Consider the following 18,546-nt stretch of genomic DNA (forward strand, 5'->3'; position numbering starts at 1 on the left):
TGCTGGCTCCACCTATTATTATCTGCAATATGGATACCTAAATAAGTAAATGAATTTACAACCTCCAGAGGCCTACCACTCATAACAATTTTTGACTTAAAACTACGATGCGGCTTAAAAATCATGAGTTTAGTTTTAGATGCATTCACCTCTAGTCCATGTTCCCCACAAAAAAATTCAAAAATTAACAGAGCACGCTGCAGACCACTAGGGGTTTTAGATAAAATTAGCGTGTCATCCGCAAACATCAATATTGGGATTTTTAGACCTGAAAGGGAGGGAGCATCTACTGCAGCTGGTACCATATGGGAGACAACACCATTTATAAACAACGTGAACAAGGTTGGAGCCATTGAGCACCCTTGTCGAACACCTCGCTCTACAGAGAAGTCATCTGTGACCATACCATAGCCACCCCACTGAATTTTAGCGTAAATGGACTCATGGAGGCGCATTATCAAGGTAAGTAATTCTTCGGGTACACCCAAACTCTTTAGGACTTGCCACAATTTGGCCCGTGGCACCAGGTCGAAGGCATCCCTCAAATCGACAAATGCCGCATAAAGACTGCCTCCACCCAGCACCACAATTTTCCATTGTAGCAGTTAAAAACGGAACACTTGGTCTACCGTGCTTGTTGCTCTTCGAAATGCTGCCTGATAGGGGGATAAAATGTTATTATCCTCTGCCCAATCAAGGAGCCTATTTACAAATACTCGACCAACAATTTTTTGCACAGTGTCTATTAAGCTTATTGGCCTGTATTTACCTGGTTGAGCTCGATCCCCCTTTTTGAACACAGGAATAATCACAGCACCTCTCCATGATGCCGGAACCTGTGCTCCCTTAACAATGAAATTAGTAAGTAAATGGATATATTTACACCATCTACCTTTATCATTTACAAATATATCAGCAGGGACGCCGTCTAACCCAGGAGCGCGCCCTCTGTTCACTACATTAATAGCAGACATAATTTCTTTATAGGTAAAAAAATTCTCTTTGGAAAAAGACATAATAAACTCGTCCTCCCCTATAATCTGATTATTAAGAGCATATTGTGAGCTAAAAAATTCTACCCAATCCTCTTGTGGGACATTGTTGTTAGGGGGTTCCTGTGCTCTCTCACTACCCCATTTTACAATATTCCAAAAGACTCTAGAATCCTTTCTGTCTCTAGCTTTTTTCAGTTTGCACCAGTGTTCCTCGTCCCAAGCTCTCTTCGCTTTAACTATGCAAGCTTTATAACCCTTTCTTGCTAGGGAGATGATCACAGGCTCCCTCCTTTTAATGGCTTGACCCAGAGCGAGTCGTGCAGTCCTACATTCTGCGTTGTACCATCTTGCACCTTTATAGGCAACTCCCCTGTTTTGCTTAACAGGTTTTAGAAAATGTTTTTTAATCTTGCCAAAGAGGGAATCATGGATGTTGACAACATCCCCCAAGTTAGAAGAGGAAGCATTAATTGCTTCCATCGCTAGTATCGCTTGGTCAGTTTCATGATTAATAGCATTAATAGCCTGTAGATCTGTCTCTATACTTGCCCATTTGAGCCTGCGCATATTATTTGCTGGGATGGTCAAAGGTGGAACAGAAGCAATCGGACAGATTGGATTAGTCCTAGCGGGCCACCATTTATGCTCCACGCATAAGGGGTTGTGATCACTCTCAGGTCTCTCAATGACTTCCATATCACTAATGAGTGGCCACAGAGTCATGCTGCATATGACATAGTCTATGCGACTTTTGTGTCTCCCATTATCAAAGGTCATGGAGCCGTTCTTATCCCGTGGTGTTCTTCCATTTAAAGCTCTCATCCCTTTCTCGAGACACATGGCGTTCAGGGCTATTATGTCCTCTGTCCAGCGCGTGACTGGCTTCACCTGCAGCTCAGGGATACCCCAATGGGAGTCCTCTTCTGCCCCAAACAAAGCTTCACCCGTAAGCAGAGGCTCAAACGTCCGATTAAGGTCGCCTGCTATAACAGTACTATTGTCATGGGAATAGGTTTCATGAATATTATCTAAAGCAATTAGGACATCAGATCGGCCACCCTTAGTACTTCTGGCATATATATTGTAAATGTCAAGTGACCCTACAGTATCATTAGTTATCCTAATCAACTGGATATCTTTATGGTTCATCCCTATACTTTTAATTGCAATTTTGAGGGATTGTCGGACCCAAATTGTAAGACCCCCCATTGGTCTCCCTTTTCGACCCTTTGTCGCTGGTACAGAAAAATTCAGATATCCTGTCATAAAAACGGGTTCACATGCCCAAGTCTCCTGGAATATGCACACATCAAATAAACTAACAAAGCTAAGCCAATCCCCACTATCTAATTTTGAGGATAACCCAGCCAAATTCCAACAGATTAAATTCGCCCCCCCAATAGTCCCGACTGGCACTTCAGAAATTACATTCGTTGAACTAGGTTCGCCTACTGCTGTCACTACTAAACTTAGTTGGGCTATTTTACTTATACCATCATTATCGTTACCTGCCCCCAAAGAGCCTACTACAGGATTACAATGTCTAAAGGATAGGGTCTTATTTATTTGAGGTTCCTTCCTGTCATGCATAAACCCTGGTTTAGCCATCGTTCTATGTCTACAACAATTATCATTCTGAACGGGAAGTTTACATATAGTCTGCTCGGTTGTAGCTGATAATACTGACCTTTTGCCCCCAAGGAGTCAATCGCAATCGTTCAGATTAGAAAGGGTTGAGTACCTATTCTCCACATTTAATCCCCACTCATTGGATTGGGCAACCCTCCTCCCCTTTCTTGTAACAACGTTCCATTTTGTCCTTAACGTACACCGATTCGGAACCCTCCCGTTCCGATGGTAAAAGAAATCCAAAGTAAGTGGGATAATTTCAGTGGATCTACGCTGTGGCGGGAGGATATATGGCAATATATTAGATGTAACATCAGGGTTTGAGAAGTTCAAAACAACACAATCACCCCGGAATTTTTTTATACTGTTTCCAATCCACTCCACCCTCCTGGCCGTAACAAGTTCTTCTGCTAATTGTTGCTTCCCCCAGGGAGTTATCACCATGTTGTCTGTCAACCAGTGCAATGCATTAGACATTAAGGATGAACTGGTCTCGTTCTGTTCTGGACCCAGTTTGGGGACATTAGCTAGGACAAGGACTAGAGGAGAGGCCTCAACTATAAGTTCAACTGAGCCCTTCATAGGTTCTGGAACAGTAAATGCAGCTGTAGGGGCAACTTCCCCCTGCACACTGTCCAATGCTGCTACTTGGGGAGCCGCCAGTTGATTCAAAAGAGGGAGTGCCCCTTCACCACCCACAGTTGTAGAGGTACACATCCCTAGCTCAACTCTATTAGCGACTTCATCAGGCAGCTTTTCTACCTCGGCTAATGCTTTATTAAGTAAACCCCCCAATCTGTGAACCTCACTCGTAAGCTTTTCTATCATGCCGACCAACGGTTTTACAATTCCTTTAACCTTAGTGTCTATCATGCCCAACAGTGTCTTAAGTTGCTCATTAGTTAGAGAAATTGAATCTTCATCTGTTACTCCATCTTCCTCCACCAAAATGTTACTAGGAGGGGAAACAGGCTTTTTCCGACTTGATCGAAGTCCTCCTCGTTTGGGGAAACCCTTTCTGGCACCTCTATTGGTGCGCGACACTCGTACTGGGGTGGGGACTTTTTCCTCAATAAGAAGTAAGTCAGCCTCCTCCGCATTTACACTGTCTTCCGCTACGAGGTTTGTCTGCATAGTATCCTCATTATCGACAAGAACAGGTATTGGAGCAGCGCTGCTACTATTATCTAACTGGGCAAATTCAGTCAAATCTGATGCCAATAGAGTTGGTGTCGATGATTTTCGGGATACACCCAACCCAAGTGAGGATCTCCTATCGCTGTTGATTTTCGCAACTACCTGAACTAGATAGTTGTCCATTGTATTTTTAGCCGAGGTTGACTTGTTAGCAGACATAATGCACCAGTACACAATACCCTTTCCAGATAACCTTTGTAGGTATACTAACAACGTGTGTCGCAATCCCTTAAAGCGTTTAGACCAGAGTGCATCAGTATCTGTAGTCGTTAGAGTGCTGATGGAAGCTCAAGGAATACAAGAGTCTCACCTTTACAAAGCAAAACAGGCAGACTATCTGGCCCAGCCCAGCCTCTGACAGTCTCGGACTGTCTTAGACTGTCCGCCCTTAGTCCGGGCTTCGTCCGGCGCGTCCCGCGCGCGTCCTCGCGGGACGAGGGACCTGCCGGCGCTTTATGCGCCGCCTGGCGCGCTGTTTGTCGTCGTCGGCGCCTCCCCCTGGAGGCTGCTGGGAGGTGGAGTTGACCGGCGGAGCCAAGCCCGGCCGGTCAATGACAAAGACGAAATGGCGGAGCAAAGCCCGGCCGCTGTGCCAACAGGTAGAATTCCTCGCTATTCAGGCTGCAAAGATAATGGAAGACGGGGGACTCGGCCCCTGCCGGCGCTTTATGCGCCGCCTGGCGCGCTGTTTGTCGTCATCGGCGCCTCCCCCTGGAGGCTGCTGGGAGGTGGAGTTGACTGGCGGAGCCAAGCCCGGCCGGTCAATGACAAAGACGAAATGGCGGAGCAAAGCCGGCCGCTGTGCCAACAGGTAGAATTCCTCGCTATTCAGGCTGCAAAGATAATGGAAGACGGGGGACTCGGCCCCTGCCGGCGCTTTATGCGCCGCCTGGCGTGCTGTTTGTCGTCGTCGGCGCCTCCCCCTGGAGGCTGCTGGGAGGTGGAGTTGACCGGCGGAGCCAAGCCCGGCCGGTCAATGACAAAGACGAAATGGCGGAGCAAAGCCCGGCCGCTGTGCCAACAGGTAGAATTCCTCGCTATTCAGGCTGCACTTTTCACCCTAAGTGGGATGGGTGTGCCCAGACGTGGGTCCTTTGCTCACTGTGCCACTGGAGTCAAGCTAGCCTGACTGATCAAGGGTAATACCCAGAAACCGGTCCCAGGATGCTTGTTTCCGGTCCAGGGAGGACCTGGCTTGGCAGTTGATCTGGACTGTTCCCTTGAGGCACAGGGTCAAGACTTATTTGCATATAGCTGTGTCTGAACTGGGGTGGCATGGTGAGCAAAGGAACAATTGATTTAACCCAGAGCTTTTGACTAGGGGTGAATGTATGATTTATTCAGCATTCCGTCCATTATTTGTTTGATTAGCACTGGAAATGCTTCAAGCACTTCCGGGGCAGCAGAAGCCGGTTTGTTCTGGTTCCAGCCCCCTATATTTGCATATAGCCATGTCTGAACTGGGGTGCCAGAGTGGGCTAAAGAACAGTGATGGATCAAACCCAGATCTTTTGACTGGGTGTGAGTGTTTGATTGGTTCAGATGCTCCGTCCATCACCACCCCCTTTTGTACCGCTTTGGCCGCCATACGTGTCGCAGGGTATGCTCAGACGTGAGTCCCTTGCTCACTTTGCCACTGGATTCAAGCAAGCCGGGCTGCAGACGGCTGGAATGCCAGAAACCGGTCCTCGGAAGCTTGTTTCCGGTCCAGGGAAGGCATGGCTTGGCAGTTCGGGCTGGACTGTTCCCATGAGGCACAGGGTCAGACTGATTTCCATATAGCCATGTCTGAACTGGGGTGGCAGAGTGAGCTAAAGAACAGTGATGGATCAAACCCAGATCTTTTGACTGGGTGTGAGTGTTTGATTGGTTCAGATGCTCCGTCCATCACCACCCCCTTTTGTACCGCTTTGGCCGCCATAAGTGTGACAGGGTATGCTCAGACGTGAGTCCCTTGCTCACTTTGCCACTGGATTCAAGCAAGCCGGGCTGAAGACGGCTGGAATGCCAGAAACCGGTCCTCGGAAGCTTGTTTCCGGTCCAGGGAAGGCATGGCTTGGCAGTTCGGGCTGGACTGTTCCCATGAGGCACAGGGTCAGACTGATTTGCATATAGCCATGTCTAAACTGGGGTGGCAGAGTGGGCTAAAGAACAGTAATGGGTCAAACTCAGATCTTTTGACTGGGTGTGAGTGTTTGATTGGTTCAGATGCTCCGTCCATCACCACCCCCTTTTGTACCGCTTTGGCCGCCATAAGTGTGGCAGGGTATGCTCAGACGTGAGTCCCTTGCTCACTTTGCCACTGGATTCAAGCAAGCCGGGCTGAAGACGGCTGGAATGCCAGAAACCGGTCCTCGGAAGCTTGTTTCCGGTCCAGGGAAGGCATGGCTTGGCAGTTCGGGCTGGACTGTTCCTATGAGGCACAGGGTCAGACTGATTTGCATATAGCCATGTCTGAACTGGGGTGGCAGAGTGGGCTAAACAACGGTGATGGATCAAACCCAGATCCTTTGACTGGGTGTGAGTGTTTGATTGGTTCAGATGCTCCGTCCATCACCACCCCCTTTTGTACCACTTTGGCCGCCATAAGTGTGGCAGGGTATGCTCAGACGTGAGTCCCTTGCTCACTTTGCCACTGGATTCAAGCAAGCCGGGCTGAAGACGGCTGGAATGCCAGAAACCGGTCCTCAAAAGTTTGTTTCCGGTCCAGGGAAGGCATGGCTTGGCAGTTCGGGCTGGACTGTTCCCATGAAGCACAGGGTCAGACTGATTTGCATATAGCCATGTCTGAACTGGGGTGGCAGAGTGGGCTAAAGAACAGTGATGGATCAAACCCAGATCTTTTGACTGGGTGTGAGTGTTTGATTGGTTCAGATGCTCCGTCCATCACCACCCCCTTTTGTACCGCTTTGGCCGCCATAAGTGTGGCAGGGTATGCTCAGACGTGAGTCCCTTGCTCACTTTGCCACTGGATTCAAGCAGGCCGGGCTGAAGACGGCTGGAATGCCAGAAACCGGTCCTCGGAAGCTTGTTTCCGGTCCAGGGAAGGCATGGCTTGGCAGTTCAGGCTGGACTGTTCCCATGAGGCACAGGGTCAGACTGATTTGCATATAGCCATGTCTGAAATGGGGTGGCAGAGTGGGCTAAAGAACAGTGATGGATCAAACCCAGATCTTTTGACTGGGTGTGAGTGTTTGATTGGTTCAGATGCTCCGTCCATCACCACCCCCTTTTGTACCGCTTTGGCCGCCATAAGTGTGGCAGGGTATGCTCAGACGTGAGTCCCTTGCTCACTTTGCCACTGGATTCAAGAAAGCCGGGCTGAAGACGGCTGGAATGCGAGAAACCGGTCCTCGGAAGCTTGTTTCCGGTCCAGGGAAGGCATGGCTTGGCAGTTCGGGCTGGACTGTTCCCATGAGGCACAGGGTCAGACTGATTTGCATATAGCCATGTCTGAACTGGGGTGGCAGAGTGGGCTAAAGAACAGTGATGGATCAAACCCAGATCTTTTGACTGGGTGTGAGTGTTTGATTGGTTCAGATGCTCCGTCCATCACCACCCCCTTTTGTACCCCTTTGGAGGGGCAGCAGAGTGGCGGGATGGTCTCTTCTTCGCCGCTCCCAACACAACATCCAGCTGGCTGCCCTGTCGGGGGTTCAGGAATGGCACTTAAGATGCAGAAAGGGGAAAAGGGCATGCGCATGGAAGAATTGAAGGTGGCAATGAAGCACAGGATGGACGATATGAGCCAGTCATTGGCAGAGTTGAGAAGCTGGGTGGATGGGCAGGGAATGGCTGAGGAGAGGCCTAGGCAGGCTGGGGTAGGTCCCAGAGTAGCATTCCCGCCAGTGCCCAAGAAAGCTAGAATCAAACAGGGCGGGAGTGAAGGTCAAGTGCCCCTGGGGGGTTCCAGAAGTGGAGATTTTTGTGGCCCTCAAACCCGAGTAGTAGAGTCCCCTCTGAGGGGGCAGGTCTGGGGGCTCCAATTGAGGTGCCATCGGGCGGAGTGAATGCAGGGGGGGCCCTAGTCAGCTGGTTTTAGTCACCAGTGAGAGGCCTTCGGGAGGAATGAATGTAGGGGGGGCTAGTCATCCGGTTTTAGTCACCAGTGAAGTGCCTTTGGGTGAACCGAATGCTGGGGGAGCCCCAGGTCATCCGGATTTGGCCGCCAGTTTAGCTGCTATGCTGCCATGGTTGTCGAAGTGTGGGTCATGGGCCCCTACGGCTGGCAATGGGGCCTTATTGGCTGAGGGGGATGAATTGGAAAGAGCTAGGAAACTGTCTTTCAGCACACTGATGGGTGAGTTTGGATTCCCTTTAGCGCCGGGCGAAACTGTGGGGCTTTCGACAGAAATTGAATTCCTAGGCATCGAGATAGGCTCGATAATTGGGGTGTCATGGCTCCCGCAGGGGAAGGTTGCCGCTTTCACCCTCGCACTGCAAGAGTGTGTTTGTAAGGATAAGGTCACCTTGCACCAGCTACAGAAAACTGCAGAACAGCTCAACATTGCGTTAAAAATTATCCTCATGGCCCCCCATTTTTGCGTTCCATCGCACAAGCAATGTTGGGTCTAAGGGAGAAGCACCCCCACACATGATTGTCCAGTGAGGTTCTGCCAGGACATGCGTATTTGGATGGCATTCCTGTGTGATTTTAATGGCCCCGTGGTGTGACCCAATACCCCCAGGTCCAGTGAGGGAGTGGGCCTGATGACAGATGCAGCAGGAAGCAAGGGGTTTGGTGCATATTGGGCCCGGCATGGTCCACGCAGCGTTGGCCATCATGGTCGGTGGAGTCTGGACGGCCAACATATGTTTCTTGGAGCTTTTCCCCATCCTGGTGCCATTGACCATTTGGCCAGGGCAGTTCTGCAATCAATCAGTCGTCTTTTGGTCTGTCAACATGTCAGTAGTGGAGCGCATTAACGAACAGTCAGCTAAATGTAAAATGATACTAAGGCTGTTGAAGGAGATGGAGCTGCAAATCATGAAATTGAGTGTGTTGTTTAGGGCCAAGCATGTTCCAAGGGTGATGAATAATGCTGCTGATGCTGTGTCTCATTTCAAGACGCAGATGTTCAGGTCATACTACACTAGAAGCAGAGGAATGCCCAACGCCCTTCCCAGACAATCTATGGCAACTTGGTGCCCTGACCTATCGGACCTCATGGCAGCCAGCCTAGCACCCAGACGGGGCAGGCCTCTGGGTTGCTTTTTAGTGCCTATTGTACTTTCCTTGGGAAGGCTGGGAAGGGGTGTGGCATGAATCCTCACCTATACTATCCTTCCTGAGGTGTCCCTACGTCACCACCCTGCAGGTACTCCCACTACCGACCGCGGCTGGAAGGGTTTTTGCGTATTGAAATGTGAAAAAATGTTAATGTGTTGTCTTTCTTAATAAAATACGGCCGGGGTTCTTACGACCCCTAACCCAACGAAGTTCTGTCGGTATTTTATGTGCGATCCATGCCTCGGGGGGAGGGGTGGGGGACCCACGAGGCCACGGAATAGAATGGGGTATTTTGAGGGCTGATACTCAGCAATACCTGGCCATATGATTTGGAAGCAACCCGGCTTGGATTTTCTCAGAAACGCTTCTGGTGGGTCAGGTCCTGCCACCAATGAGCAGAGGAATCGTTTCGAGGTCAGCGCGGGTGACCAGGTGACGGTGAGGGCGGTTGAATATGGTGTCCGAAAGGGATCGCCATCTTGCTGCTTATATTTTGATGCAGGGGTGGGCCGATTATGTTAATGAACAGATTTTGAAAAGATTTCATTTTGCGTTAATTTTATACACTTTTGAATCGTTGGGATTGTTTGATTTTGTGTAAAACCGCTGCCCTAAACTTTTTCATCAAAACGTTTTTAGTTGTTTTTTCTTTCCTTCAGGATGGAGGCCCTGGTGCTGGCCTTGACCAGAATGTTTTCCTGCCCATCTCTTGGTTCTCAGCCCTTCCTAGCAGGGAAGTTGCACATTTCTTGGCTTTGGAAATAAAGCACTGCGTCAGAGTGTCGTCCTTCCGTGGTTTGGTGTTTGGCCCAACATGTGGCCCTTTACACCTTCACAAGCCGGTACTTCGAGGCATGTGCAGATACAGGCCCCTCCCGGCTCTGCCAGCCTTTCACGGCTGCTGGAGGCAATGGAACTGCGGGTGTTTCTATTTCCAGAGAGGGCAGTGGGGTCAGTGGAGCACATGGCTGCTGGGTGTTAGCTGCAGACCGTCACGCCAGGGTCTTCCTGCTGCAGTCACTTCACACCAGCAGCGCGGAGCTGTCAGCTCTGCCAGCTGCTGGACGAGCACCCACACATGTGTTACCTTCCCGCGTGTGACCCTCAGGGTGGCACACTGACCTCCTCGCTGCAGCCTCTGTGGCGCATTCTCAACATGCAGAAAACGGTGTCACAGAGCGCCCATCGTGCCAGGGCACTGACTACGAGCTTCAGAGTGCCCACTGTGCCAGGGTACTGACCCACGAGCTCCCACCGTGCCTGGGCATGGACACACGAGTGTCAGAGTGCCCACCGGGCCAGGTCACGGACCCAGAACTGTCAGAGTGACCCCTTACCAGAGTAAGAACCCAGAAGTGTCAGAGTGCCCACCGTGGTAGATGCACAGAGCCACTGTGAGAATGCCCACCATGCCAAGGTCACAGAGTCAGGAGTAACAGGGTGCCTTGTGGGGCGCTGAGCCCCGCGAGGGGCAGTGACATTGCTCAGAGCGCTGTGTAGGCGTGCACAATGTATGACTTAATACATGAATCACATATGTGTCCATCTACCTGCCGCTGCCTAGCAGTGAGTGTTTAGGCAATACATGGGCCTATATTAAAAATAAGACATGTTTCTTTAAGGATTCTCTGATACCTGGAGTGCAAAAACAAACTGAGGAATGATGCTCATTACTGAGAGGTGCTATCCTTTTCATATGGAACACGTCATGTTGACGTCACTGATGAAGCAACACATCAAATGGACTGATTTGTGATATAGAAAGGGTGCCACTGAAGAAGGGTGCAGTTTTACGTATAGGGAGGCAGAGGTCGTGCTCTGTTTTACAGAGGTGTGTGAGCCTTTTTTAGCGCTTTGAAGCAGCCTCTTGACATGTAAGCACTGTACAAGTACAATTAACTAGATAGCATGTCAACTGGAAATGGGAATATGACTTTTTAAAGTTACATTATTTACTGTAAATGACATATTTGCCATATATGGAGGGATAGTTGGCTCTATGCACGATTGAAATGAATATTTAATATTAATGGGGAGGTAAGCTTGGTTGGTACATGAAAAAAAAAGTCGTTTTCAAAGAGTTAAAAAGGCTTCTGTGTTTAGTGCGGTAATGCTGTTGTGTGGTAATGCTGTTGTGTGGTAATGCTGTGGTGTGGTAATGCTGTTGTTGGTGAAGTTAAAGATGGTGTTTAATTGGAGGCTTCTGTGGAAGGACCGAATTTAGCGCTAGTGTCACCTAGTGCAATAGTTTTTTTGAACCCCCCCACCCCATGACCCCCTTCTCAGCAGATTCCCTCACTTCCACCCCCTAACAGCGTCCCTCGTCTCTCCGTAGCTTCCTTTCTGACATGCATTTCGATTTTTATAGAGCTAGGTAGTTCACTCACCCGCATCTGCATGGTACACGTTCTTTGCAGCAGGCACATTAACCATCTGCGCTACTTTAGGGTGAGTCCAAACTGTCCCTTGACAAAACTCCGATCTCTCTCCACCAGGTACATTAATCCCCAGAGTTATCTTGACATTTTTATTGTTGCCTGAAAAGTGCCAGACACACACACAGGCCTCTGCAGTATTTGCTTTCAGTTTTAAGTCATACGTTATTTTTAAACAGCGCCCCCACCCCTATGTCAGCGCCAGGTGCGGCTGCACCGTGCGCACCACCCTGTGTGCCAGGGAGAAAAACTCTCGCTGAAAGAATGTAACTGAGCAATACTGCCCAGCGTGCTGCCCTGTAATGTAAAGCTACTCGCCTCAGTAGTATAGCTGTCAGCGGTGCAGCAGGAGCAGTGGCACCGGGGCCCACTGATCCCTGGCTAGAGCACAATGTTGCTGCCCAGCTTGCGGGCCCGTTTCACTTGCCCTCACGAGGCCCCTTGGCACCCTTGCTAGACCGCCGAGTCGCCTCGACCCGGGTGGCGCAGTGTGATTGCACGGCCTCGGGTGGTGAGATGGAAAAGACAGAAACCGGTCGATGCGTTTTCTGTGCCACAGGCCCAGGTGAAAGGCCCTAACAGGAAGTGACGTGTCATCAGCGCGCTTTGCATCCGCGTGCGTGGAGGAAGGGGGTTTGTGCCCGTTTACTGAGATCACTCTGACTTTAGCAAGCACATTATTAGCGCAGTAACCTGCTGTGCTGTTGGAATATGCACTAACTTTTAGATTTTCATACTAAGGTCAGGGCCACTAGATTTAGGCGAATTTGCAGCCGTGGTGTTCTCGCATAATTATACATTTACCTCATTTGCCACATAATCCACTATCTGCTGAATAATCTGCAGATTTTAAGAAAAAAATGTTTCTAGCTCGAATGGGTCAAAAGTTACTAAAAACATGGCAACAAGTGTCGCCGTGCAGTGGTAAGCCCTTCCCAAAGGTTAACCGGTCTCCTTTCTGTTTCTTATGGCTCTGTATGGCTGTTAGACTGGTACTATTAGGGGGAAAGCTTTGCCCAGATAGTGCTAAACTGTGTAAAAATGACAAAATAAGGAAGCAAAACTGTGCCCCATTTGATGGCATAATTTGCATTTTCTTGCCACTTAATGCCACCTTGCCGCATAATTAGTCCTCCCCTGGCGCATAATTCCAGTGGCCCTGTTTAAGGTACACAGTGTCATTTTGGGAAAACATGGCTATGCGGACCCCTATCGCTGCATGGGTGCGGACGGTTTTCATGATCAGAAAGTTTTCACCGGTGCATAAACATGATAAAATGTTCGTTAGTGTGTAATAGGAAATGGAGCAAACCGCATCTGCACTGGTGGAAATCTAGCACGCGCAGCCGGACTCTACACTCAGCTCGTTCATTAAAAGATGGGAAAATACAGTTTTCCCGACTATTAATTATGAACTGTGGGACCCTGTTTTAAGTAAATACAGTTTGCTCCATTTACTACTATATGTCTAACAAAAGCTGTGCTAATTAGTCTGTTCTATGTTATCGTGTGATTACTCGGATTATTTTCAAAATGAAGATTAAATCATATTTTGTACTGTGACTTATATTTTATTGTGTTTTTAGTGTTTATCTTATCTACTTTTATGGTTCTCTAGAACCGAATAAAAAGGTTTGACTGTCTGATTGATAGCGTCATACAATAAACGCGTTCCCTTTGCTCCACAATTAATGTCCTGGTGCGGAACATTTCTCAGTAACATAAACCGAAGTAAAATCTGTCCGACTGTGTATTATAAAAGCAAATATATATATATATATATATATATATATATATATATATATATATATATAATTTTTTTTTTTTAAAGCAAACTATTTGTGCGCAAACCCAAGGTTTCTGAAATATAGGGTTTTGTTATATGAGCAGTGTGCGACTATTGTCAAGGAAAAGGTGCTAACTTTGCACTGACGCTATAATTCCATTAGTACGTCATATCCGGCCCCCGAGCTGGGAACGGAAGGCAGCAGCCACCCCTCAGAGCTCGGCTACTGTGCTAAGTAGCAGCTTTGCTGCATGTACCGCGGACAGTGCAGTTTAATGCAAAAGAGATGTTTAGCTCCGTGACGTGCAGTGTTCGTGAAACAGCCCACAGACACGGGACATCCCACATTTAATACAAATTGCTTTAGCACAAACATTTGCAAAATCTACTCTGCTCCATTTTTGTTCGTTATTTTAAACCCGTCAGGATGGTTAGACAATTGTATCTGTCATGTTTAGCGCTTAGAAACCGCAGATGTGCGGTAGGTAGAGCTATGTAAAAAAAACTATCATTACTAAGTTTGACTCTGTCCACATTTTAAAAATAATTGTGCACCTAAAAAACGCAGGGCCAGATTTATGAATGCATAACAAATTATACTTCGGGTCCATATGAAGTATTCGACTTGATACCTTGCTATTAGAAGCGCTGTCTGTGTAAAAAAAAATGCAAATGTAGTTTCTTATCATGTTACTGTTTAGCCAATAAAAAAAAACAATTGAACAAACTGATCATGCTCTATTGTCGGAAAATATTTTGCTCCAGGTGATGTGGAAACGATGTATGCAACAACTACTGCACGGACAGCTAGTCTCTTTTTGTGTTTTTTTACGTCCTGGTGCAAACTTTAGTTTGTAGAAGGCACTTCAAGGCGCTTTTTCCTGTATATACTATATATATATATATATATATATATATATATATACATATATATATATATATATATATATATATATATATATATATATTACCTACTGGCGGTCGCCAGTAGGTATATATAGTTAGGATTTTTTCTCTATGGGTTTTTTGAAAATTCTATGTCTAATAACTTTGCCGTTTGTGGACGGAATTGGCTGAAATTTTCAGGAAAATGGCACATTTTGTTTCTGAGCAGCCTTTGAAAATTTGGGGGGGGTTCGTCAAGGGGGGGCCGAGAAAAAAGGGGGGTCCCAAAACGCGTTTTTCCCATGTTAATTTCCATAGGGCGGTTGGCCTCACTTTTAGCCCGAACGGCTGAATGGATTTGCACGAAACTTGGCAAAATTGTAGGGACTGGTAGCCCGATGTGCCTTTTGTAGGTCTCAATATATGTGCTCCAGTGGATTTTGAGAAATTAACGTTTAAAAAAAGATATATATCTGTAACAGCGGACCGGGCAGCGGCCCAGGACGCGTACTTTTCGCGCAACGGAGCTTTGTGAAGCGAAGCTGATTGGTTCTCCGGCGTCTGTCAACATTCCAAACAGTCCGTAGCGGCCGCCATCTTGTCTCTCGGTAGGATCGAGAGACAAGAGGAGGCGAAAGCGAAGGGGCAAATGACCATAAGGGGGAATAGTAGATCCTCGCTGACCCCCTAGGTTGGATGTGGAGGTTTTAAAAGGGCCCCGCGGGGCAAAAAAAAAAATAATAATAATAATCGAACGGCTGAATGGATTTGCACGAAACTTGGCAAAATTGTAGGGACTGGTAGCCCGATGTGCCTTTGCTAGGTCTCAATATATGTGCTCCAGTGGATTTTGAGAAATTAACGTTCAAAAAAAGATATATATCTGTAACAGCGCTCCGCTTCGCGTACTTTTCGCGTTACGGAGGTTTGCGAAGCTGATTGGTTTTTCGGCGTCTGTAAACATTCCAAACAGTCCGTAGCGGCCGCCATCTTGTCTCTCGGTAGGATCGAGAGACAAGAGGAGGCCAAAGCGAAGGGGCAAATGACCATAAGGGGGCATAGTAGATCGTCCCTGACCCCCTAGGTTTGATGTGGAGGCTTTGAAAGGTTCTCGCAGGGCAAAAAAATATATACCGTTTTTTTAGTTTTTTTGCGTGGAGTGCGCTCGGTTCGCGAACCGGGAAGCGTACTGGGGAGCGTACTTTCTTGAAAATTAGTGAAAAAAGTTAGAGTACAATAATAATTGTGAGTGATCAGATGTAGGGTAGCTCTGAGAAGAGCTTTTGGGTTTATGGTACATTTAGGTACTTATAAGTAGGTACCAATGCACATTCTTAAATTCAGAGTGAAAACTCTGTTGCCCTCATCTGAGAAGTGAACTCCATCTCCTCTGTAGATATCTTGCATGTAGTAACGCAAGTTATTGTTGTAGAGGGAGCCCATTCCATGGTCTCTCATGTAAGCTGAAACAGATTTGTTTACATGCTTCCTCGACTTCTCAATTTGTGGACAAAATTGGTTTGACCACCTCCATTTCTGTCTTTGGCATATATTTGAATATACCAAGGCAGTCTGAGGAAAAAGTGCCATCAATTGCTCAAAGGTGTCCTTTAAAAGCATTTCCAGACCTACCCCAGTCAAAGTGCCCAAATCATTACCTCCACAGTGCACAATTAACAGGTCAGGTTTGGGCAAATGCATAAAGGTTTTCACCAATGGTATCAATTGGTGACATTTTAATCCTCTGTGGCCAAACCACTTAATTTCCACATCTTGTAAATTGAGGTTAGGTAAATTCCTGTTTTCAGCGTACCTTTGAGCCCAATATATGTAACTATGTCCAACAATCCAGACAGAAAACATGGCGAGAGAAGGTTCTGCTGCAGTCAGATGAAGTGTGGCAATGAAATGGCAGTTGAAAAAATGAGAGTGTAAAATGAAAAAAACTGAGGAGTTTCTGTGTTAATGAAGCAGTAAGAGTGATTGGTGGATTTTGATTGCTGAAAACAGAAAGTTAGTGTGCATGGATGAGTTTGTTGAAAGATGTATTTTGAGTGGCGAAGAAAAAATCATTAAATGAAAGAATGCTCTGGATATGCAGGTGCACTGAGAGTTCAGAGTTCAATTGCAACATTGTTGTGTGAGAGGTCTTGCAAGAGGTGGTTGCTATGCAGAAAAAGCAGAGAGGGGGCAGAGGGGGGAAGGGTTTTGCTTTGAAAAAAAGTGAGGGAAGAGTTTTGATTGGGTGACATGAGAGATATGTGTGAGGAATTACAGCATTTCTGTGCTTTTGATAGCTGCAGACTCTGGAGTGAATACCTTTTGCTCTGCTGAAGACAAATTGGTGTGTTTCTGAGACTGTTTTGAAACTCAAAGTATTTGCTAAGGTGAGAAAAGATTTCTTTAATTTAGATAGAAAATAGTGTGCTTTAAGGAGAAAATTATGAAGAAAGTTGTGTTTTTCAAATGTTGCTTTGTCTCAAGTGTTCACTATGTGCAAAGAGAGAGTACTCCTAATAGAAATGAGGGGGGGGGGGGCACCATTCAAAGCAGATCAGTGTGCATAAACACGAAAACGTTTTCACTTACCACGTACTTGACATTCGACAGCTTATGATATTTGCTATTAAAAAACCATTGAAATTCACTGAAAAAACCATAGGTTATAGACCATATATAGTTAGGAATTAGCATTTACAAAACCTTGAAAATTCACTGAAAAAACCATAGGTTATAGACCATATATAGTTAGGAATTAGCATTTAAAAAACCTTATTTTACTCACACAAAACCATTGAAATTCCATATATAGTTAGTTGCACTAACTATATATCGCGCACCCGCAATCCACTGCTGATCATGTCACGTATTACATCATTCATGACATGGTCAGTGACATCACTGATGACATCACTGATGACATCTCAAATGACATCACTGATGACATCACTGATGACATCTCAAATGACATCACTGATGACATCACTGATGACATCTCAAATGACATCACTGATGACATCACTGATGACATCTCATTTGACATTACTGATCACATCACTGATGACATCATTCATGTGATAATACGATGAACCTCTTCAGACTCTAATATAACCTTAGATACACTCAGTGTAAACAGACAGTCATAGACTGTCACTCATCCATGGAGTTACTCAGACACTTAGTCAGTCATGCAAAGAATCAATCACACCTCCATTTCCTCAACTATACAGTTATACACACCTTACTTATTCAAACATATACTAAAACATATTTACTCACTTATACAATCCTGGATACAAGTTCACAATGATCCATACAGCCACTCACACATTCACTGGCTCTTATGCACAGTTATTTATATATGTCAACTCTCACATGTACTGTGTTTTACATATGTACTTACTTTGACATGTAGCACTGAGATATCCATTCACTCACCAATACACTCATGCACACAGTCAACCGCCCATACAGCTGTTTCCACATGCACATTTGAACCCATACATCTAGTCAATCAACTGCTCACACATCTATGCAGAGAGTCATACACCTCCCAGCCACCCACACACACACTCAGTCTCCCATACAAATGCTTGGGCAACCAATCAATAACCCATACATTAATCATATAGCTAATGATCAACACATGCAGCAGTTTACAGAACAACAGACATAATGATACACAAATTAAGACAGTTTAGTCACTAACCCATGCACTCAGTGAGACACATTTAATCAGTCACTCATACAGTCAGCCATGCCCCTACTAAATCCTTCATCAAGACACTTATACATCCACTCATTCTTCAATATGTAAGACATATTTTAACTTTACAGAATTATACAGTCACTGGATGTAGTCATCAGTGATGTCATTTGAGATGTCATCAGTGATGTCATCAGTGATGTCACTGACCATGTCATGAATGATGTAATATGTGACATGATCAGCAGTGGATTGCGGGTGCGCGATATATAGTTAGTGCAACTAACTATATATGGAATTTCAATGGTTTTGTGTGAGTAAAATAAGGTTTTTTAAATGCTAATTCCTAACTATATATGGTCTATAACCTATGGTTTTTTCAGTGAATTTTCAAGGTTTTGTAAATGCTAATTCCTAACTATATATGGTCTATAACCTATGGTTTTTTCAGTGAATATATATATATATATATATATATATATATATATATATATATATATATATATATATATATATATATATATATATATATATATATATATATTGTAGCTGAGCGTAGAAGGGGCTCTTGTGAGGATGCCACTGGGGGAGGTGGGGGTTAATGGCGTTAATTGACAGTATTGAAGCCCCCACCACCTCACCCCCCCTCGGAGGGCAGTGCTTCAGCGGGCCCGAGAGGGTCT

The sequence above is a fragment of the Lissotriton helveticus genome, chromosome 1_1 (genome assembly GCF_964261635.1).
Source record: "Lissotriton helveticus chromosome 1_1, aLisHel1.1, whole genome shotgun sequence".
Taxonomy (NCBI): Eukaryota; Metazoa; Chordata; class Amphibia; order Caudata; family Salamandridae; genus Lissotriton; species Lissotriton helveticus.